Below are 24,643 nucleotides of genomic sequence, written 5' to 3' on the forward strand. Positions count from 1 at the left end.
GGAAAGAAACCTATTCTAATTGCATAAGGTAAATATCATGAAATAAATGTAAACCATTACATTTAAAAGAGTTTAGATCAATTAACAGAGTTCATTGGATGTGGCAATCATCATTGTATTATCTATTTCATAAATTTGTCCATTAGCCCAAATGGCTCAAATGTTTTGCATGGGTAAATGTTGGGTTGTGTTATCTTCTTTCCACGACTAGCCCACGCAGTTAACCGGGGGGTTTGAGGGGGGATCACATGGGGTTTGAGGCATACCCATAACCCCACTTTATGGGGTCCGGGGTAGCGCCCCAGAAAATTTTGGTTTTCGAACCTATGTTAGGTTGGGCAGACCCACTTATGGATTTGCGCATGATTTTCGCACATGTTTTTTGGACGCGATGGTTTTCGGTCCATGGTATTGGACGCGATGGTTTTTGGTCCATGGTATTGGATGCTTTAGCATGTATAAATATGTATTGTAAGATTGAAAGGAAAATAATGAAAAATCAAGCTAGTAGTGCCGGTTTTGGGATCCAGGGGAAAATCTCTGTGTATATGTGTTTTATGTGTTATGCTCTCGCATTGTTTATTTTCTGTGTTTTAGAATTCATATGCAGGTAATTTTTGTATGGGGTTAGAACCTACATTTGGTATCAGAGCAGTTTTGGCTTCAAGGGGACGCCTTTGTTGCTGAGGGGTTTCACTCGGGCCTGTGGTAGACACTGTTTAGTGGGAGATATGCGAGATCGATTCTAGTGGTGAAAGAAGATGGCGAGCAGTGGAAAGATAGAGATCAAGAAATTTAATGGTTACAGTTTTGAGATGTGGAAACTCAAGATGGAGGATCTGTTGGTGGATAAAAATCAGTGGATTGGGGTAGATCCGGGTAGTAAACCAACGGGAGTGTCCAATGAAGAATGGAAGAATTTGGATCGGAAGGAAAAGAGCACAATATGATTATGTGTCTGAGACTCAGTATTGTTGAATGTATAAGGGGAAGCTACGACGAAGGCTTTGTGGGACAAGTTAGGGTCTTTGTACCAATCTAAGTCTCTGGTGAATAAACTGTTCCTGTGGAAAAAGTTGTATAACCTGAGGATGAAAGATGGAGACTCGGTGACAGAGCATCTAAACACATTTAATACTGTGGTAAATCAGTTAGCATTTGTTGATATTAAAATTTGAGATGAAGATAAGTGCATTAGTTTGTTGTGTTCTCTACCAGATTCGTGGGATAGTTTGGTTATTGCAATAGGTAGCAATGCAACTACCTTGCCGTTTGATGAAATAGTCTCAGCCTTGCTAACGGAGGAGATGAGACGGAAAAATATGGAGAGGCAGAATGGTGATGCCTTGTCTGTATCAGGATGGTCCTAGAATAGAAACAAAAATAAGTCATTGAGTGGGAGATCTAAGTCTAGAGGGAGATCTAAATCTCGAGGAAAACCTGTAAAGGTCGTCTGCTGGAAATGTGGAAAGGAAGGGAACTACAAAAGGGACTGTAAATCTAAAGCTCCTGATAAAGGAAAGAGATCTGATGATCCTCCTTCTGCAAAGGTGAAAACCACCTCAAATGTAGGTGGGGATTTGTACTTGGCTTCTTCAAGTACACATGTAGATCATGAGGCATGGTTAATTGACTCAGTTGCATCCTTTCACTTCACTCCCCGTAGAGAGTGGTTTTGCGAGTATGAGAAATGCGATGGTGGTGATGTCTTCTTAGGGGATGATAGGAAGGCTAGAATCGTGGGTTGCTGAAAAGTAAAGTTGAAGCTGTAAGGTGGAAGGGTTAAAACACTTCTAGGTGTTCTTCATATTCCTGCATTGGCCAGAAATCTAATTTTTGTAAGCAAGTTGGATGATGCAGGTGTAAAAATAGTGTTCAAAAAGGATACCTGCAAAATGGTTCGCGGAGCACTAGTATTGATGTGGGGAGTTCGAATTGGAACTTTGTACAAGCTACAAGGTAGCACTGTTATTGATGGGTGCAACAGTTCTGTGGTTCCTAAAAGTGGAGCAAAAAATCTAGTAGTCTCTGGAGAGAAGACCATGTTGTGGCATCAAAGGCTTAGACATATTAGAGAGAAGGGCCTTCGAATACTTCATGGTAAAGGTATGGTAGAAGGTATGAGTAATAGCTCTCTAGATTTTGATTTCTGTGAAAATTATGTATACGGGAAGTAGAATCGGGTGAGTTTCCCCTCTGGTAGTAAGAGGGTGAAACATGGACCTATGAAGGTTCCATCACTGGGTAAGTTTGTGTACTATGTATCATTTATAGATGACTTCTCAAGGAATACATGGATATATTTCCTTAAGAAGAAATCTGAAGTCTTTGATAGTTTTAAAGAATTTAAGGCTCTCGTGGAAAATCAGACACAGAAGAAGATAAAGGTGTTGAGGACAGATAATGGTGGAGAGTTTTGAAACAAGGAATTTGAAGAACTCTATAAGAAGTGTGGTATATCATGGCAAAAGACTACTCCATATACACCTCAGCAAAATGGAGTTCTAGAAAGAATGAACAAGACATTGGTGGAAAGGGAAAGAGGCATGCTCAGTGGTGTCGGGTTAGGACAAGAATTTTGGGCAAAGGTGGTGGATACTACATGTTACCTGGTTAACAGGTCACCTTCATCAGCGTTGGAGGATAAGACTCCGCAAGAGGTATGGACTGGTAAGAAACCCTCTCTTTCACATCTAAGGGTATTTGGATGTGATGCATGCGTAAATGTTCCAAAGGAGAAACAAACCAAATTGGATAGTAAATCTGAAAAGTGCATCTTTATTGGGTATAAGGATGGTTTAAAGGATTATAAGCTTTGGAACCCAGAAACAAGGAAGGTTGTGTACAACTGAGATGTGGTGTTTAGAAAGGTGAAAGATGTTATTAAACATGAAGTCCAACCAAAGGAACCTGAGAAAATAGAGTTTTAGCTAAAGGAGGAAGAACCAGACTCTACAGCAGAGGAGGAATCAGAATATGAAGAGCCACAAACTCTGGCCATGAGAAGATCAGTTTGAGAAAGAAGGCAGCCAGAAAGGTATAGTCCATCTTCTTTCTGTTCAAATTTTTATTTGTCTATTATTGATGATGATCCGAGAACTGTGAAGGAGGCAGTAGATTCAGAGGATGGAAAACTCTGGAAAGAGGCCATGATTGATGAAATGGCATCTTTGCACAAAAATGAGGCTTGGGATCTAGTGGAGTTGCCGGTTGGAAGGAAACCCATTGGCAGCAAATGGGTGTTCCAAAAGAAGACAAATGCAAAAGGAAAAGTGGAGAAATACAAAGCTCGATTGGTAGCAAAAGGTTATTCCCAGGTGTCAGGAATTGATTTTGGTGATATTTTTTCTCCTGTTGCCAAGGTAACTTCTATTAGGTTACTTTTATATGTTGCTACTGCTTTTGATTTTTGAGGTAGAATAGATGGATGTGAAGGCAACATTTCTTCACGGGGATCTGGAAGAAGAGATCTACATGAAGCAACCTAAAGGCTTTGCGGTGAAGGGTAAGAAAGAACTAGTATGCAAGTTAAAGAAGTCTCCATATGGGTTAAAACAGTCACCACGGATGTGGTATCAGAAATTTGATACATTTATACGGGGACTTGGCTTCACCAGAAGCAGAGAATATCATTGTGTGTATTTTAAAATAATTGGTGACCGTATTATTTATCTGGTCTTGTATGTGGATGAAATTTTGCTGGTTGGAAATGACAAAGAAATTATCCAGGATTTGAAGACCCAATTGTGCTCCAAATTTGACATGAAAGATCTTGGTGCTGCAAACTATATTTTGGGCATGGAAATTAAAAGAGATTGAGCAAATAGGAAGCTCTGGTTAAACCAGAGGAAGTATGTCGAACAATAATGCAGAGGTTTAATACCAATATAGGTTTTAACCCCATATAGAAATTACCTGCATACGAATTCTAAAACACATAAAATAAATAATGCGAGAGTAGAACACATAAAACACATATACATAGAGATTTTCCCCTGGATCCCAAAAGCAGGACTACCAGCTTGATTTTTTCATTATTTTCCTTTCAATGTTACAATACATATTTATACATGCCAAAGCATCCAATACCATGGACCGAAAACCATTGCGTCCAATACCATGGATCGAAAACCATCATATCCAATAACATGGACTGAAAACCATCGCGTCCAATACCATGGACTGAAAACCATCGTGTCCAAAAAACATGTGCGAAAATCATGCACAAAACCATAGGTGGGTCTGCCCAACCTAACATATGGTCCAAAACCAAAATTTTCCGTGGCGCTACCCCAGACCCCATAAAGTGGGGTTACGGGTGCCCCTCAAACCCCCTGTTAACTACATGGAAAGAATATAACACAACCCAACATTCTCCCACTTTTTGTTTTCTTTCCACAGGGGGCCATAAGAGAGCTTAGTCATTTTTCCAGCCCTGAAATGCCCATTGTCTCTCTACACCAAGAGAACTTCTCAGAACTCACATATTTTGTCAATGCATCTGTAGTATTCTTCAAAGTGTCCACCGTTACAAGCAACACCTTTTTGTCTTCTATCATATCCCTCAAAAAGTGATACTGAACATCAATGTGCTTTGACTTTGAATGATATGCAGGGTTCTTTGCCAAGAAAATTGCACTTTGGCTATCACAGTTTATCCTTATAGCTTTCTATACTAACCCCATACTTGAACACAATCTCTGCAACCAAACTACTTCCTTGCTTGCATGAGTGGCTGCCATGTATTCTGGCTCTATAGTTGATAGTGCCACTACAGATTGTTTCTTACTCATCCAACTGACTGCACCTCCAAATAGGTTAAACACATACCCACTTGTAGATCTTCTTTGATCCAAATCTCCAGCCCAGTTTGCATCAACAAAGCCACGAATATCCAACACTCTATCCAATCCTGGTCTTCCTTGGTAGCACAAACCATAATCACTAGTGCCACGCAAATACCTAAAAACCCGCTTCACTACTGTCCAATGTTACTTCCCTGGTTTTGACATAAACTTTCTCAATACTCCCACTGCATGTGCAATGTCTGGTCTAGTACAAACCATTGCATACATCAAGCTACCAACTGCACTTGCATATGGAACATGGGACATGTCGTCTTCCTCTTCTTGTGTCTTGGGACACTGCTCAGTAGATAACCTCACACCTACAGGAATATGAACCTTCACCAGTTTACTATCCTGCATATTAAGCCTCTTCAATATTGTCTCGACATACTTCCTCTGGTTTAACTAGAGCTTCCTCTTTTCCCGATCTCTTTTAATTTCCATGCCCGAAATATAGTTGCAGCACCAAGATCTTTGATGTCGAATTTGGAGGACAATTGGGTCTTCAATTCCTAGATAATTTATTTGTCATTTCCAACGAGCAACATATCATCCAAATACAAGACTAGATAAATAACATGGTCACCAATTAATTTAAAATACACATAGTGATCTGCTTTGCTTCTGGTGAAGCTAAGTCCCCGTATAAATGTATCAAATTTCTGATACCACATCCTTGGTGACTATTGTAACCCATACAAAGACTTCTTTAACTTGCATACTAGTTCTTTCTTACCCTTCACGGCAAAGCCTTCAGGTTGTTTCATGTAGATCTCCTCTTCCAAATGCCCATGAAGAAATGTTTTCTTCACATCCATATGTTCTACCTCAAAATCAAAGCAGCAACAATAGATAAAAGTAATCTAATAGAAGTTACCTTGGCAACAGGAGAAAAAATATCACCAAAATCAATTCCCGGCACCTTGGAATAACCTTTTTCTACCAACTGAGCTTTGTATTTCTCCACTTTTCCTTCTGCATTTGTCTTCTTTTTGAACACCCATTTGCTGCCAATAGGTTTCCTCCCAGCTAGAAACTCCACCAGATCCCAAGCGTCATTTTTGTGCAAAGATGCCATTTCATCAACCATGGCCTCTTTCCAGAGTTTTCCATCCTCTGAATCTACTGCTTCCTTCATAGTTCTGGGATCATTGTCAGTAATAGATAAAGCAAAATTTGAATAGAAAGTAGATGGACTATACCTTTCAGGTTGCCTTCTTTCTCGAACTAATCCTCTCACAACCGGAGTTTGTGGCTCTTCATCTTCTGATTCCTCCTCTACTGTAGAGTCTGATTCTTCCTCCTTTAGCTCAAACTCTATCTTCTCAGGTTCCTTTCGTTGGAATTCATGTTTAATAACATCTTTCACCTCTCTGAACACTACATCTCGGTTGTACACAACCTTCCGTGTGACTGGGTTCCAAAGCTTATAACCCTTTAAACCATCCTTATACCCAATAAAGATGCACTTTTCAAATTTACTATACAACTTGGTTCATTTCTCCTTTGGAACATGTACATATGCATCACATCCAAACACCCTAAGGTGTGAAAGAGAGGGTTTCTTACCAGTCCATAACTCTTATGGAGTCTTATCCTCCAACGCTGATGAAGGTGACCTGTTGACCAGGTAACATGTAGTATCCACCGCCTTTGCCCAAAATTCCTGTCCAAACCCGGCACCACTGAGCATGATTCTTGCCCTTTCCATCAACGTCTTATTCATTCTTTCTACAACTCCATTTTGGTGAGGTGTATATGGAGTAGTTTTCTGCCATGCTATACCACACTTCTTACAGAATTCTTCAAATTCCTTACTGTAAAACTCTCCACCATTATCTGTCCTCAGCACCTTTATCTTCTTCTCTGTCTGGTTTTCCACCAGAGCCTTAAATTCTTTGAACTTGTCAAAGACTTCAGATTTCTTCTTAAGGAAATATATCCATGTATTCCTTGAGAAGTCATCTATAAATGATACATATTACACAGACTTACCCAGAGATGGAAACTTCACAGATCCAAACACATCACTGTGCACAAGTTCTAATATATATTTTGCCCTCTTACCACCAGAGAGGAAACTCACCTGATTCTGCTTCCCGCATACACAACTTTCATAAAAATCAAATTCCAAAGAGATATTACTCATACCTTCTACCATACCTCTACCATGAAGTATTCGAAGTCCCTTCTCTCCAATATGTCCAAGCCTTTGATGCCACAGCATGGTCTTTTCTACAGAGACCACTAGATTTTCTGCTCCACTTTCAGGAACCACGAAACTGTTGCACCCATCAAAAACAGTGCTACCTTGCAGCTTGTACAGAGTTCCAATCCGAACTCCCCGCATCAATACCAGTGCTCCTCGAACCATCTTGTAGGTATCCTTCTCGAACACTATTTTTACACCTACATCATCAAGCTTACTAACAAAAATCAGATTTCTGGTTAATGCAGGAATATGCAGAACATCCGGAAGTGTTCTAACCCTTCCACCTTGCATTTTCAACTTTAATTTTCCATGACCAATGATTCTAGCCTTCCCGTCATCCCCCAAGAAGACATCACCACCATCATATTTCTCATACTCACAGAACCACTCTCTATAGGGAGGGAAGTGAAAGGATGCACCTGAGTCAATCAACCATGCCTCATGATCTACATGTGTACTTGAAGAAGCCAAGTACACATCCCCACCTTCATCTAAGGTGGTTTTCACCTCTGCAGAAGGAGCCTCGTCAGATCCCTTTCCTTTATCAGGAGCTTTAGATTTACAATCCCTTTTGAAGTGGCTTTCCTTTCTGCATTTCCAGCACAACACCTTTACAGGTTTTCCTCGAGATTTAGATCTCCCACTCGATGACTTATTTTTGTTTCTGTTCTGGGACCATCCTCGTACAAACAAGGCATCACCATTTTGGCTCTCCATATTTTTCCATCTCATCTCCTCTGTCAGCAAGGCTGAGACTATTTCATCAAACTGCAAGGCATTTGCATTGCTACCTATTGCAATAACCAGACTATCCCACGAATCTGGTAGAGAACACAACAAACTAATGCACTTATCTTCATTTGAAATTTTAATATCAATAGATGCTAACTGACTTACCACAGTATTAAATGCATTCAGATGCTCTGTCACCGAGTATCCATCTTTCATCCTCAGGTTATACAGCTTTTTATGCAAGAACAGTTTATTCACCAGAGACATAGATTGGTACAAAGTCCCTAACTTGTCCCACAAAGCCTTTGTTGTAGCTTCCCTCGATACATTGAGCAATACTGAATCTGAGACACACAATCGTATTGTGCTCTTTGCCTTCTGATCCAACTTCTTCCATTCTTCATCGGACACTGTTGTTGGTTTAGTACCCAAATCTGCTACGGTCCATTGATCTTTATCCACCAACAGATCCTCCATCTTGAGTTTCCACAACTCAAAACTCTGACCATTAAATTTCTCGATCTCTATCTTTCCACCGCTTTCCACCTTCTTTCACCACCAGAATCGATCTCGCAGGTCTCCCACTGAACAGTGTCTACCATAGGCCCGAGCAAAACCCCTCAGCAACAAAGGTGTCCCCTTGAAGCCAGATCTACTCTGATACCAAATATAGGTTTTAACCCCATACAGAAATTACCTGCATACGAATTCTAAAACACAGAAAATAAATAATGCAAGAACAGAACACATAAAACACATATACATAGATATTTCCCCTGGATCCAAAAATCGGGACTACCAACTTGATTTTTTCATTATTTTCCTTTCAATGTTACAATACATATTTATACATGCCGAAGCATCCAATACCATGGACCGAAAACCATCGCGTCCAAAAGACGTGCGAAAATCATGCACAAAACCATAGGTGGGTCCGCCCAACCTAACATAGGGTCCAAAACCAAAAATTTTCACGGCGCTGCCCTGGACCCCATAAAGTGGGGTTACGGGTGCCCCTCAAACCCCCTGTTAACTACATGGAAAGAATATAACACAACCCAACAGATAGTAAGCCGGTGAAGGTTCCTATTCCTGTAGGTGTGAGGTTATTTGTTGAATAGTGTCCCAAGACACAAGAAGAGGAAGAGGACATGTCCATGTTCCATATGCAAGTGCAGTCAGTAGCCTGATGTATGCAATGGTCTGTACTAGACCAGACATTGCACATGTAGTGGGAGTATTAAGCAAGTTTATGTCAAAACCAGGGAAGGAGCATTGGACAACAGTGAAGCGGGTTTTCAGGTATTTGTGTGGCACTAGTGATTATGGTTTGTGCTACCAAGGAAGACCAAGATTGGACAGAGTGTTGGATATTCGTGGCTTTGTTGATGCAGAATAGGCTGGAGATCTGGATCAAAGAAGATCTACAAGTGGGTATGTGTTTAACCTATTTGGAGGTGCAGTCAGTTGGATGAGTAATAAACAATCTGTAGTGGCACTATCAACTAAAAAGGCAGAATACATGGCAACCACTCATGCAAGCAAGGAAGCAATTTGGTTGCAGAGATTGTGTTCAAGTATGGGGTTAGTAAAGGAAGCTATAAGGATAGACCGTGACAGCCAAAGTGCAATTTTCTTGGCAAAGAACCCGCATATCATTCAAAGACAAAGCACATTGATGTTCAGTATCACTTCGTGAGGGATATGATAGAAGACAAAAGGATGTTGCTAGTAAAGGTGGACACTTTGAAGAATATTGCAGATGCAATGACAAAATCTACGAGCTCTAAGAAGTTCTCTTGGTGTAGAGAGACAATGGGCATTTCAGTGCTGGAAAAATGACTAAGCTCTCTTATGGACCCCTATGGAAAGAAAAAAACAAGTGGGAGAATGTTGGGTTGTGTTATATTCTTTCCACGACTAGCCCACGTAGTTAATCGAGGGGTTATAGGGGGGGTCACATGGGGTTTGAGGCATTCCCATAACCCCAGTTTATGAGCTCCAGGGCAGCACCCCAAAATTTTTTAGTTTTGGAACCTATGTTAGGTTGGGCAGACCCACCTATGGTTTTGTGCATGATTTTCAGACATGTTTTTTGGACGCGATGATTTTCGGTCCATGGTATCGGACGTGATGGTTTTTGGTCGATGGTATTGGATGCTTCGACATGTATAAATATGTATTGTAAAATTGAAAGGAAAATAATGAAAAATCAAGCTAGTAGTCTTAGTTTTAGGATCCAGGGGAAAATCTCTGTGTATGTGTGTTTTATGTGTTATGCTCTCGCATTGTTTATTTTCTGTGTTTTAGAATTCATATGCAGGTAATTTTTGTATGGGGTTAAAACCTACAGTAAAGAGGGAAGTACTAAGCGGTATTTAGTCTTCCCTAATCATTGATTTAGAGCCTAGCGGTCATGATTCAACCCTAAGGGACCAAAACCAATCTTTTTGAGCAAATTTGGGCAAGTATATATATGCTGGAAGAGTACTACAGGAAACAACAAGTTTACTATAGGAAAATATAATTCACTCAATGACCAAGAAAATCAAATCCAAATTGGATGGGACAAATTTTTTATTGATGAGGATGTATTAGGTCTCCATTACAAGTGGAATCACTAAAAAATACCTCTGTTATCCCATGCTAAGAAATAGAAATATATTACTATTCTAAAATCTAGAAATTTGAGAACTAGTGAGCTATCAAATGCCTAACCTAATCAAGTGAAAATGCAATGGAGTAATTATTTTTATTCACTAGATTTTTTTTATGATCTAATTCAAGTGGAATCAACTCAATTGAAGCTCATTAGAATTCTGTAAAAGATTGCATAAATTTACTATTATTTGCCAAAAGGGACTTCCGTAAATCTAGATTTGGGAATAAACAAACTAATCCAAGTAGCTCAATGATTACTATGACCTTCAAAAGATGTTCCGATGATGAAATGATGATTTTTATTCTAAAAAATAATTTACTTCAACCATTTAACCCAATCCTACAACAAGAAATCATTAATACTAAATGCAAAAATAGAAAACAAGAACAACAAATGCATGTGAATAAGAAGTGAAAAGAAGAAAAGTAAATGATACAAAAGGGCTCTAAGGCTCCTGGGATTGCCAAGCCTAAGGAAGCTCATAATCCTATGGAGGAGACCAAGATCTAGAAACTGAACATGTCACCAAGCTTCATTATTTTCATCAATACAATTACACCCCTCCAAAAAATGAAAGTGGAGCTGCAAAAATATGAGTTCTCTACAAAAGAAGACTGATAAAAGTAAACCCCTAGATGAAAATATGACTTGGTAATCATAAAAATTATTAGGAATCATTATCCATGAAAGGAGGAATCTGTCCCTACAAAAATCCCTTCATTAGTGGATTTGGTTCCCAATACTAGGAATTTACATTAAATGGTAGGGAACACATTCCTAGATTTTGTCAATCATTGGTGCTCCACAATTTGTGCCATAATTCCAGAATATCTTATTGATTTATTATTTAATATTGATCCTCCTCTAGTAGGGAGAAATTCCCTAGATTATCTCCTCCTCCAAATCTCCATAATTTTCCCAATATTCTCACAATATTTCACAAAAATAAATAATATTAGGCACAAATATGAAATTATCCATAAACCTTCCTAATGAACATATTAAAGTTAAAAATACATTATCTAATGAAAAAAGAGAGGTTTAATGTTCTGAAGGATGGTCACATGGGCCTTAATTTATGTTTAATTTAGAGGCATGGGCCTTAATTTATGTCTAATTTAGGGGCCTATCAACAGGGTCTGAAGTGTTTCACCACCTTTTATACAGCATATGCTTGTTTATCCATGGTGTGATCATTGAGCTCAGGCCCCTGCATGCTCACACTCATGAAGGAGATGGGATGTTCATTGTTCAACTCATCCTTCTCTTTTAGCACTGCAACAAGTGAATTGTCGTAAGCGAATGTATACAACAAGAAATATTTGCTAAAATTTAGGCTATATAGTGCAGGTGCATCTGCTATTTCCTGCTTGATATGGGAAAAAACATCCTTTTCCTTCTTTCCCTAGTTATAGATTGTGTCCTTCTTGATCATATCTTAGATAGGCTTGACAATCTACGCATAATCTGAGATGAACTTTCGGAGGAAGTTAATTTTTCCAAAGAAGGCCTGCATAACTTTCTTATTGACTGGGTGAGGAATCTATGTGATAGTCCGAACTCGGTCCAGATCAAACTTGATCCCACTCTTAGCGATAATATTCCCAAGGAGGTTCCCCTTAGAAACTACAAATATGCTCTTCTTGGGATTCAAGGATATCATGTACTTCAACATCGCTTGAATATCTTCTTGAGATGGTGCAGGTGCTCTAACAGTTTTCTTGAAAAGATGTTATGTCGTCAAGGCAGACCACCATGCTCTATCCCGATGAGCCCATGGAAGGCGATGTCCATAGTGTGCTGAAATGTTGTGCCTATGTTTACAAACCCAAATTGCATTCTTCTGTAAGAGAACATACCCCACTTGGTACGGAAAGTAGTTTAGATTCTATCAGGTTATGCTACCAGAACCTGCTTATATCTAGAAAATATGTCAAGGAGAGAAAACATTTCAGCTCTAGATATTGTCTGCAACATGTTCTCCATAGACGACACAAGGTAGTTGTCTTTTTTCGAGGCCTTGTTAAGATTTCTAAAATATACGCACAGGCGGATCTCCCTATACTTATTCCTTACAAGAATTAGATTCGAAACCCACGTAGAATGACGTACCTTGTATATGATCCGAGCATCCAACAACTTAGTCAATTCTTTCTATATGAGGGGTTCAAGTGAGAGATGAACCTTCCTGATTTTATGCTAAAACAACTTGACCACTTCTTTTATTGGAATGACGTGATGGATTATTCACGTGTCATATGTTTTCAAGTCATCATATGTCCACATGAATACATCATGGTTCTATCTGAACAAGCGGACAAAGTCTTGTCGCTCCTCTGATGTGCAACATGTACTGAGATCTACAAAGTTCAGATGTTTTTCTGTTCCCAGGTTGATCTGTTCCTGCATCAGTGTAGAACTATGGGTCTTCGTGTTCCTGGGCCCTTTTAAGTGGTTCTACAAGTCATAAAGTTTCACAAGTGAAACCACACCCTTGGGGATGGGTTTTCCTTTGCTCTCATTAGGTGCGTCTTGCAGAGACTGCTCGTGCAAGTCTTCATCTATGGCTGCATCTTTGAAAACATAAGCATTGGCCATAAAGTGCAATATATGTTCATCATCATCAGTTTATGTTAACGAGGATAGATGCCTTATACAAGATCTCAATAGTAAATCTATCCCTAACTGGTGTCATCCTAGCAGCTACATTTTCTAGAGCATCTGTAGTTGCATTGTGCATTCTTGTCATAGATATGATATTAAAAGATTGAAAATTAGAAATAAGTTGGCATACCTCTTGCTGATAACCTTTAAGACGAGGTGAGACATAGTGTATGGTGTTACATAGCTACCATACCATAATCTCTGAATCACCTACCACTTCAAGCATAGTGACATCGAGGTTGAGGACTTTGTGCAAACCTAAGACGAGTGCTTCGTATTCAGTAGTGTTGTTTGTGCACTTGAACTCCAAGCGGCTTGAGACTAAATGCTGACGCAGGAGGTTGATCAAAATAAGGTGGTCATCTTGAAAATATACTATTGGTTACTTTATAACCAATCAAATGCATTCAAATGGATTCTGTACGTGGCTTACTTTATCCTGAGGGTCCCATTTTTCCCCTAAACACATTGATCCCACGTTGACTTTCCCTTTTTAAACAAGCGCTTCACTCTACACCATTGATCTCCTCTCTCCAGATCTAATGGTCATCACTCACCCCAATCACGAACTAGCCCGTTGATTTTCTACCATCGATCTGCCCGTCCGATCCAATGGTCGTCGTGTGATTTCACATGGATTTAAGCACAGTCTTTATCACTTCGGAGGCACCCGAAAAAGCAATTTTTCTCTCTCCTCCAGTTGCGACATGTCAAGCACTCAAGCTAATCATGCAGACACAGAATATTATCGCTTACCACTTGAAAGTCACACGATATATCGCTTCCCGCTTTTCCAATACAACGCATGTGCATTAAACCAAACTTTCATAAAGTTCTTAATCAATGTTTAGCGCTTAATGCCGAGGTTACCTGTTAACCCTAAATGACCAAAATTAACAATAAACACATAAATTTTGAGATTTACAATTAAAACATGAAAACAAAGGAAATACCTCGTTAGATTTTCATAACGCAGATACACATATGTAAGCGAGATTATGCACCAGGGTTAACACAGTTGCACACTGAATCAATTTATTAAATATAATAGTAGTTACAAAGTCTTGGCCCTCTCAGCTCAATTACAACAATTTATTCAACCTCTGTCTCAATCTCAAAACCCTATTTATCACTCAAACTCTCTCTTCTCACTCAATCCTTAATCATCCCAACCAATCCCTTTCCATTAAATTTTCTTCTCTTTTATGAGTCAAATCCTATTCTAACTACACTAACAACTTGATCTCTATTTTAATCAATCTAACAATAAAATCTCTATTCTTAAGCTCTATTACACACATATGCTAACAACTTATCCCTTAGTCTAAAATAATACAATTCTCTAATTATTACAATAATGAATTAAAGATCATTTTCGAGAGATCCAACCCTCTCTACCAAAACTGACTTTTGACCACTCAGGTCAGTGAAATTTAACTCCTTTAGCCACAAATTGTGAACAAACAATCACATTGTTGGCTAGGTCCAGATGCTCCTACATCAAATTCTTTCTCTTCCTCGTGTCGATCAAAACACATCCGGCTTAGGAGCCATCCTGTGTTTTTGATCCACTAAAATACAAGGTCCACAACTCATCTATACAAGGACCGCTTTCCACACTAGTATTGCTAACACTACTACTACTATTGTTACAAAGTATGGTACAAGTTTCATTTTCACTAGTTGGGAAAGGAAGGAGACCCAACTGTGTATCTATTGGGGTGAGGCTTTGTTGTGCAAGATAGCACCCCAGCTGTGCTTCTAGAAAGAAATTTCCAAACAAAAGTTCTGCAAAACCCAACAGTTCATTTTGACCATCAAAGGGAGTAACGTTTTGCTTCATATACCTCTCAAAAAACACTCAAATTTGGTTGCTTCTGCCCTAATATGGAAGGCATAAATGTGACCAATATGTAGAAAAATATCCTTGCAACTTGTTGGACCAGTCTCTACTGAGCAGTAACACATATGCTTCTAGTATGTCCACTATCACAATGTTGATGCACTGATGAACTCGTCCATCAGACGATAACCAGATGATCACATCTCGGAGTTCACAAATGGCTAGTACAAATGTTCGATCAAGTTGGATGATATCTACGGCTATACTTCTCCATTGCACATTGATCTTTTTAGCAATGGAGAGTGGCATGACATTGATTGATGCGCCAGATTCAACCAAACAATTGTGGACATTGAAGTTGAAAATTTCGAAAGATAACAAAAATGGTGGGAAGAGAAAGTTCACTTCTTCTCTATGAAGCACATTGAGTACAAATGTAAGTGATCCAGGAGACTTACTTGATCCCTTGCTAGAAGAGGCAACATTGTCTATGGAGGTTTTCCCATTACGCGCAACAAAATATCTCGCTGACCCGTGAGTTTGGTGAGTTTGTACAGAGAGATGTTCACATGAGTTTTGTCCATGTATTCAACAATGTTGTAGTCCAAAGTGAGAAGACTCACTGAGCTACCTGGGGGAAGACATGTGTTTGTGTTATCCGATGGAGTGTTCCGAACTGAGCTACTCATGGACATATCTTTCATTGGAGCTATCTTCCAGAACACGTTTTTTGTTTTTTTTGTGTTGAGGGTACCAGTGGTTCAATGTTTCTGAACATTTTCTTCAATTTCTCTTTCAGTAAATCAATCACAGTATGATCCCCTTCACTTCTTAAGTTATATCAATTGTTCTATTTTGGTGCCTCATTCTCAATGGTTGTTTTCTTTTGGGCAACGTTTAGACACTGATACATGTTAACCATGCGCCTAGAACTTGAGGCTTCATCAGATGCAGCATACTCTTTATCATCTTTAACTTTCAGTTGAGCTTGCTCACTGGAATTAATATGATCATTCATTCTTGAAGCCACGGAGCCCACAACTCAGTTCTAATCTATACAGGTCTTCTCTGAGTGCCGCGCTTGGTGGAAATCACAGAAGTTATCCTTACCAAGCTATTTCGCTTGGAACACAACATTTGAACTCTACACAGATTTAGCTGGGTGACTACTGCTACTACCTAATGTCTTTTTCTTTCTGCACGCAAAATCGGAAGGTTTGTTGCTCATTGCCATCTCACTTGTTTGTTGCTTGAGTTCTACTACTTCAATTATCAAGGACTTAAGGAGACGAGTAAGGGTCTCAATTTCATTCATTTCTTTTTCCTTCACCTTACTCATAGTAGCATGGGACTTCCCACCTGCATATTTAGAGTCCTTCATTGCATTATCATCTGTAATGAGTCCAATTGCGGATAGGTTCTTCTCCACATCAATTTCCTCTTGGAAATTTTCGGATATCGTTGGTTTCGTAGTTCGCTTGACGAACTGCGCAATGTTGGTCGGTAGTGTAGATGTGTAGTAATCGACTGTGATGGAGTCATGAGGTTTAGTATGTGCAGTGAACTTTTTTCAGGATATAGTTAAAACTATGGTTGAAGTCTTTCACTTTCTCTTTTGGATTCATCTTAAGACTACCCAACTCTTTCAACAACATGGTGGGGGTTTTGTCATCAACAAACGTTTCAAGATTAATTTTTTTAAATAACCCCTAGTTCTGAATGGAGTTGACAGGAAGGTTGTGGTACCATACAACGTCTCTACCATCTAAGGTACATGGAAAAAGTCTACATCAAACATCGTCATAACATACCTCAAGGGTTTGTAGACGTAGGTAGAACATCTCTAGATAATCTTTTGCCTTCACTACTCTATCAAGGTCATATTTTGTTAACAGTTTCTCTACATGCCTTGGCATCTTGTGCAAGGCACCACAGAGTGCCATTGGGCCCTAGGTCATCCATTCCAAACTTTTACAACCATTACGTCCTCTTCTTCGTACTCCTACTCTTCTTCTGAATCAGACGACTTAGACTCTAACTCTATTAGTTCGTCTCCACCTCCACCTCCTCTGCTGCCTTCCCCCTCCTGCCTCCACCAGAACCTTAGCCTAAGAGTGTGTTTTTAACTTCTTCTCCTTGTAGGAAAACAAGGGGTTCCTCTTTATTCTCAACAAATTCAGCCAACTATTCAAGAGCGGCGAGGATTACTTCTTCGACAGACAAGACTAATACTCTAGTGGGTGTAGTCTTTTTCTTCCTCTACGAAGAGGGAAGCTTATGTACTCCTCGAATCAATCCAATAGCTTTGGAAAACTAATGGGTCATGGACAGACTAAGCGAAGGTGATGACATGAGGATTTTTTTCGGGTCTGGGAGGTGAGGAGTAACCAACTTCAGAGTTGCACATGGGAGAGAGGGAGTTCATGTTACTTCCTTGACCAGATGATAGTACATTCAGCAATAAATAACTAGCGACCCTCCTTCTAGCCCCAGAAATGTTGACAATGCTGGACCCACCAACATTCAACGGATCTCCCTGGTATGAAGTCCCAACTACACCTCACAGCATTTGGTGTAGGAGTCCCATCAAGTACGATGGCCCCATTTCCGTTCTCTTAGATATTTTTCATAGTTCTTGTTGTTCAACACATGAGAGTGTTATTCTTGTAACTTCAAGAAAGCGAGGTGAGTGTGCCTAGTGAGTGCGTAACATAACTATGTGTTTGGATTCTCTTACTTTCAAAGGGGGGAAGGTAATGTGATCGTCTTGATGAGAGGGAATAGTCCCAACCTAGGAAGAAATGCACGCAGTTGGGCAATGGGTCCCCCGTGTAAGAGCTTTGGGGCTTAAAGCCTGTAATTTTGGGTAAAAAGTATGCTAAAGGCTCCGCAAAGTGTGTGGAGCACAAATTGTAATGAGTCAAGTAAAAGGGTTGTCCACCCGAGAAAAATGTAAGATAATAGAAATCGAGTCGGCCTACCCATGGTCGGTGGACCATGGGAATGTATAAATAGAGCAAGGCTCTAGGCTTAGAAGGTAGTTCTTTGGTAGATTTGGTTAAGATTTAAGGTGTATGGGTTTGTAAAAGCAAGAGTGCTCTGAGTCTGTAAGTCCGAGTCGTGGTTGGTCATAGTTAGAGTAGGCTCTACAGCTATGTGTGCAGAAGCATAGTAGAGTCCGCAGCTATGTGCGTGAATGCATGCAGCTGAGTGGGCAGGTTGGAATTGGATTGTACTAAACAGAAGGTTAATAAAGATAAGTGTTTCTGAATTATTGTGCATCTGATCACAGATCTATATGTTTATGCTTATGTTATGGTTTTATGTGTATCTTTAAGATTTATGGTTGCACGCATTGGTTTTAACTGTTGAATGCTCGATTAAAGACCTTAAGGAATATATTAGATATGTAATAACTGCAACAATAATAAGAATCTAGGAAACACCCCGTCACAGATCTTCGTGAAGGCCAGACAGCTACGCAGAGTAGCGCAAGGGCATAGTTTGGTTTGTGACCCCTCCAGACCTCATCAAGACATCCCTAGCATGCGAAAACCTAGTTCCAACACCCTCCCATAATACCTCGGGTGAGACTTTAATATGTGCTCCACGGATTTTTGTCGAAAGGGCTGGTAGTGCGAGATTTGTTTAGCTAAAACTCTTCCAAACCTGGGTTAGGCCCCAATAAGCCAACAAATGGTTCCGTTACTGGGACCGGGATCTGCCTAAGGATGTCTAATGTTGGAATGTTGGAACCCTATGAAGAAAGAGATTGAAGATTGATGCTTCATGAGTTCATGGTACATATCTGAGAAGAGGCAATTGGATCGCCACATATACACGGAAATCCACGAGATCTTCTTCGCATCCTTCTCGTCAGAACTGTATGAGTGGATCGTGAGGCTATTAGAGAAGGTGCAAGCTTGATCGGCCGATATTGTGGAGTCTGATGTTAGCACGAAGGTTAGAGGCATTTGAAGATAATATCGTGAGGGACGTAGAGCATTGGTTGGATAGGATAATAGGAGGGGTTATCACTGGAGTTGTGATAGACACAATTGTCAGCTACAGTGAAGCAGAAAGGCGTTTTCTCAAGGGACTACGGGGTAAGTACATCAAATCATTGAATACTTGAATTAAAATGTTGTTATGTGAAAAATGGGTTATGCGAAGCCATTGATGTCTGGGGTAACACGGAGTGGAAGAGGCTACCAAGGGATCAAAGGATTAGAGAACAATCCCCTGATTTCACTTTCATGGCAAAGCGAGGAGGAGCTTTCTGGGTTCTCTCCAAGAAGTACAGTCTAGTTGATAAAGCAGTGCATTCCAAAGTTACCAACTCCATCCATGCCATCACACTCTTCACCTACGTCCACCCCATCTTCACCTACCCCACCTCCACCACCTGCAAGGGTTGGAATGGAGAGTGCGATCAAGTTGCCCATATTTAGAGGCATAGGAAATGAGGAACTAGACTAGTTTTGGTTTGTGGTAAAGGCAGTATGGGAAGCCCAAGGCGTTACGGATGATAACATTAAAAAGGCTACCTTGGTGAGTGTGTTACAGGATTGTGCATTGACATGGTATATTAAACACTCTATCAATCATCCAAATGCCGAAATAGCGGAGATCGAGGGTCATTGAACAAAGAGTTTAGCCGACCAAAATCAGAAACTCAGTCAATCATCATATTTAAGGAAATTGCGATGCTTCTGGACGAGATTCCATGGGATCTAGATCAGTGCCTGAAGAGTATGATCCGAGAGGCTAATATGAATCTTTCAGATGCACAACACTGTGCTTGGTTTGTGGCATCTCTGACACCGCACCTAAGGATGGCGCTGTCACAACAAAAGATCTCAACCCAGGCTGAAGCATTAGAGATAGCGATGAGGTTGCATGAAACTCCAATACAAGATCCTCGGTTGGGATTTCAACAAATCCACACGCAACCATAAAACTTATGCTTGGAGATGAAAAGCCTGAAGCAAGATAGGGCACCCCGACAAGAAGCACGTGAAGAAGTGTGGTGTATTAAATGCAAAGGCCAGGGTGACGACAAGGATCACTGCCCTGTATCCGTGAACTATTTGGTGGGAGGGAGGTTGATGCCATTGAGGCTGGAGTGCAATCAAGTTTCCCATATTTAGAGGTATAGGAAATGAGGAACCAGACTAGTTCTGGTCTATGGTAAAGGCAGTATGGAAAGCCCAAGGCATTACAGATGATAACATTGAAAAGGATACTTTAGTGAGTGTGCTGCAAGATCGCACGTTGGCATGGTATATTAAGCACTCTAGCGACCATCCAAATGCCAGAATAGCGGAGATCCAGGATGCATTGAACAAAGAGTTTAGCAGACCAAAATCAGAAACTCAGTCAATTATCGGATTTAAGGAAATTGCGATGCTTCTGGGTGAGACTCCGTGGGATATAGATCAACACCTGAAGAGTATGATCCGAGAGGCTAATATGACACTTTCAGATGCATAGCACTATGCCTCGTTTGTGGCATCCCTGACACCGCACCTAAGGACGACGCTATCACAGTAGAATATCTCAACCTATGCTAAAGCATTAGAGATAGCAATGAGGTTGCATGAAACTCCAATACAAGATCCTGGGTTGGGAGTTCAACAAATCCACATGCAACTACAAAACTTATGCTTGGAGATGAAAAGCCTGAAGCAAGATAGGGCACCCCGACTAGAGGCACGTGAAGAAGTGTGGTGTATCAAATGCAAAGGCCAGGGTCACGACAAGGATCATTGCCCTGTATTTGCAAAATATTTGGCGGGAGGGGTGTCGATGCCATTGAGTCTGGAGGTACAAGGAGGGCCAAGCACGGCACCCGCACTCTAGTGCACAATTTGTCAAGTAGGAGGAAAGCACGCGACGGAAAACTGTCACCTATTGCAGAAGTATACCTAGACTCCGCAACAACTGTACTGTAACTTTTGTAGATCAGTGGGTCACGACGAGTGAATGTGTCAGAGCTACGAGCTAATGATGGATAGGACCCCAGCCTATTGAATGCAGATTGAAACGTGAGGTTTTGATCCAGCTGCAGGGGCACGCAGAGGATTCCAAGGATGCGGCCGTGCGAGAGGAGGGATGGGACCTGGATGGGGGTGCAGACAGCTGATCTGTTATAATTGTGGAGGATTGGGGCACTACGCTTGCGATTGTACCAACCCAACGAGAATATCTTGTCCGTACTATGAGCAGTTTGATCATGAAATGGTAGATTCTCCGCCGCTGATGGCCCAAATGCGTGAGAAGGGGATACTATAGCCTACCCCCACTCAAAATATCCAAACGATGAGGTCTGAACCACGCGAAGGGGACCCCAATGTGAATATGGTGCTTAGAAGTGGCGTGAATACAAGGGAGGATAAGGAAAAGCAACTTGAGGATGATACATGGGTCCACAAGGCCCCTACGAAGGAATCTGAACTTGACTCGGAACGCACGAAGGAAACAGATATGGAAGCTACGAAGAGCTTCGCAGAGGTCTCTACTTCAGGTAGTAAGGATCAACTAGAACCAGGAATGGATCCGTCTATGCTTACTACCTTTTTAGAGACATGCATGAAGTTGCTACGAGACAATAAGGCAGTTAAAGGACACCGAGCCAAGGTCACCGCACCAGCCAAGTGACTCGAGATGAATCACGATGATTGTGTTGGGGACCTGTTGGGCAGCGGGTCCCTCGCGTAAGAGCTTTGGGGCTTAAAGCCCACAATTTTGGGTAAAAAGTATGGTAAAGGCTCTGCGAAGTGTGCGGAGCACTAATTGTAATGAGTCAAGTCAAAGGGTTTTCCGCCCGACAAAAATGTAAGATAATAGAAAGCGAGTTGACCTACGAATGTATAAATAGAGCAAGGCTCTAAGCTTAGAAGGTAGTTATTTGGTAGTTTTGGTTAATATCTGAAGTGTATCAGTTTGTAAAAGCAAGAGAGCTCTGAGTTTGTATGTCCGAGTCATGGTTGGTTGTAGTTGGAGTAGGCTCTGCAGCTATGTGCGTAGAGGCATGATATAGTCCGCAACTATGTGCGCAAACCCCTGCAACTGAGTGCGCAAGGTGGAATTGGATTGTACTGAATAGAAGTTTAATAAAGATAAGTTTTTTTGAATTATTATGCATCTGATTGTAGATATATATGTTTATGCTTATGTTATGGTTTTATGCGTATGTTTAAGGTTTATGGTTGCATGCACTGGTTTTAACTGTTGAATGCTCGATTAAAGACCTTAAGGAATAGATTAGATCTGTAATAACTGCAATAATAATAAGAATCTAGGAAACACCCCGTCACGAATCTTCGCGAAGGCCAGACAACTACACAGAGTAGCGTGAGGGCGTAGTTTGGTTTGCGACCCCTCCAGACCTCATCAAGACATCCCTAGGGTGTGGAAACCTGGTTCCAACACCCTCCCATACTACCTTAGGTGAGACTTCAATCTGCGCTCCGCAGATTTTTTCCAAAAGGGCTGGTAATGCGGGATTTGTTTGGCTAAAACTCCTCCGAACCTGGGTTAGGCCCCAATAAGCCAACACACATGAACAATAAGAAAGGTCTGTCCAGCGTCTAATGGAATAGTCCATAGTAGATGTGGCAGTCATGAAAACAAAAGCTTAAGGGAAAACAGGTACACCGTCCAACGGAATAGTCCACATGGTAGTGACAGTTGTTAACACCAAGAAATACCCAAATATGTTCTATCTAATATCCAATGGAGTAGTCCACACAGACGAGAAAACAATGATAAACAATACAACACATATTCAACAATATTAGTACTCAAATTACCGAAGTAGTTTAACTATCTTAGTACAGGTTAAGAAAACATGCATTACAAACATTTAAAGAATAGTCTTACAAACAGATACAAAACATGTGTGAAAACTTGCTAGCTTGAGACAAGCTTCTGAATTAAGCAAACAATCCAAGACACATATGTAGACCATACATCACTAGTCCCAGTAGTTGGACATTGGAGCCAAGGTGAAAAGTCCTTTGCTCATGCAATGAGGGGGAATATATAGCCAAGAGGGTATAATTGACCCTTGTGACTCTTCGACTTCCCTCATGATTATTTGACTTACTATTACTTTTCGAATTTACATGACTCTTAGATTCCATATGTGGGTCTCTTGGACTTCCACTTTACGTTACATTGATTACAACATGCATGGCCCATAGTATTGATGTGGTTGAGACAACTCATGAGACAACTCGACATGACATTGCTAACATGTACTGGCTGACTGTGGTGTCCGAGTCAAGTTTTTGTGCTACTTAGTGATGAGATGCTCTCGGTGTAACATCTCTTCACCTCTGCATTGCAAATTGTCCGAGGTTTTCAATGGTATTCTTCTTTTCTTGATGGTGCATGTGAATGTGTCCCTTTCTCTAACTTGCTCAATGTGGTTCATGTGTTCATTCGACCATGAGAAAGTCTTTTAGCAAGCCTCTCTTTTCCACCTTTTTTATCGTCACGACATGTTTCATCGACGTACCTTCTCCTGCAATCACTCAAGATGAGACAACATCAAATCCAAAAATCTCCTAGTTTACCATGATGCACTTTTTTCCATTTTGGTGCAAGTGATCAAGAGAGGGACAAGGTACTGAGACTGCAAGAGTAAAACACATGTTGGGATGCGAGGCTCTGGAGCACTGTCGGGAAAAACTGCATAGATGTCATTGGGAGATAGATTTTTGCAATTTGAGACAGTAATGATAGTTGCGGGGGAAAACCCAACTGGGAAGCAAAACTGCCCAGTTTCCGGGAGGAAGGCCAGGCGGGGGTGTCAGGGAGTTGTTGGACCAATCTGCACAAATTTTCAAGGGAGAACTAGGTAGGTCATCTAGCTGGGATCTGTGCAATTTCTTCGCGGAGGATAGTGCGGGCAGCTAGAGTCACTGGTAGAAAAATATGTGCATTTTTTCAGAGGAGCACAAAGTCAGGCTACTGGAGCTACTGGTCAAAACTATGAAATTTTGAGAGACAATCCAATCCCAGATGATTTTGCACAATTTTTGAGCTGGTTGCAAAGCATGAAATAAGGGCTTGAAAAGATAGCTCTGCACAATTCCTGAGCTAGTTTCAAATCAGGAAAGAAGGGTTGGCAGGGCAGGACAACTCTGCGCAATTCTTGAGCTGGTTGCAAAGCGAGAAGGAAGGGCAAGGCAAGACAACTCTGCAAAATTCTTTAGCTGGTTGCAGAGTGGGAAAGAAGGGTTGGCAGGGAAGGACAACTCTGTGCAATTCTGGATCTCAATACAACCCAGGATCACAACTTAAGTTCTTTCCTCAGTTGACCAGTGGGAGGCTTGATGGGAGGACTTGCGGGAAGTGCAAAGTGGATCGGCTTCTCGGACAACTTTTATGCAGTTCTGGGAGCTAGTCAGATGGCTCATTTCAAGAATTGCATAGATTAGGCTTCCTGGAGGACAGCCTCAAGCTCTACGCAGCTTTGGGTAGTAGTGCAAGGTCACTAATATGGAGGGTTGTCTAGTCGACAGATTTCCAGGAAAATTGGCTAAGTGTGAAGACAAGTGCACTCATGCAGACATGAAAATTTGATCACACACTTAGCACGACTTGATGACAAGACACCTCAAACCAATAAGACAACATGTGCTCAGTGAGACTAACTCGAAGGTTGAGAGCAA

The 24,643-nt window shown here is 40.8% G+C and overlaps 1 pseudogene; it reads right to left on the reverse strand.

Moving 5' to 3' along the window:
* LOC149204557 (caffeic acid 3-O-methyltransferase 3-like) overlaps positions 1-24,643 on the reverse strand; it is a 38,438-nt pseudogene that overhangs the window by 12,770 nt on the left and 1,025 nt on the right.

This window comes from Pinus tabuliformis, chromosome 1_2 (genome assembly GCF_031772625.1).
Source record: "Pinus tabuliformis cultivar Carrire ecotype Pingquan chromosome 1_2, CPIR1, whole genome shotgun sequence".
Taxonomy (NCBI): domain Eukaryota; kingdom Viridiplantae; phylum Streptophyta; class Pinopsida; order Pinales; family Pinaceae; genus Pinus; species Pinus tabuliformis.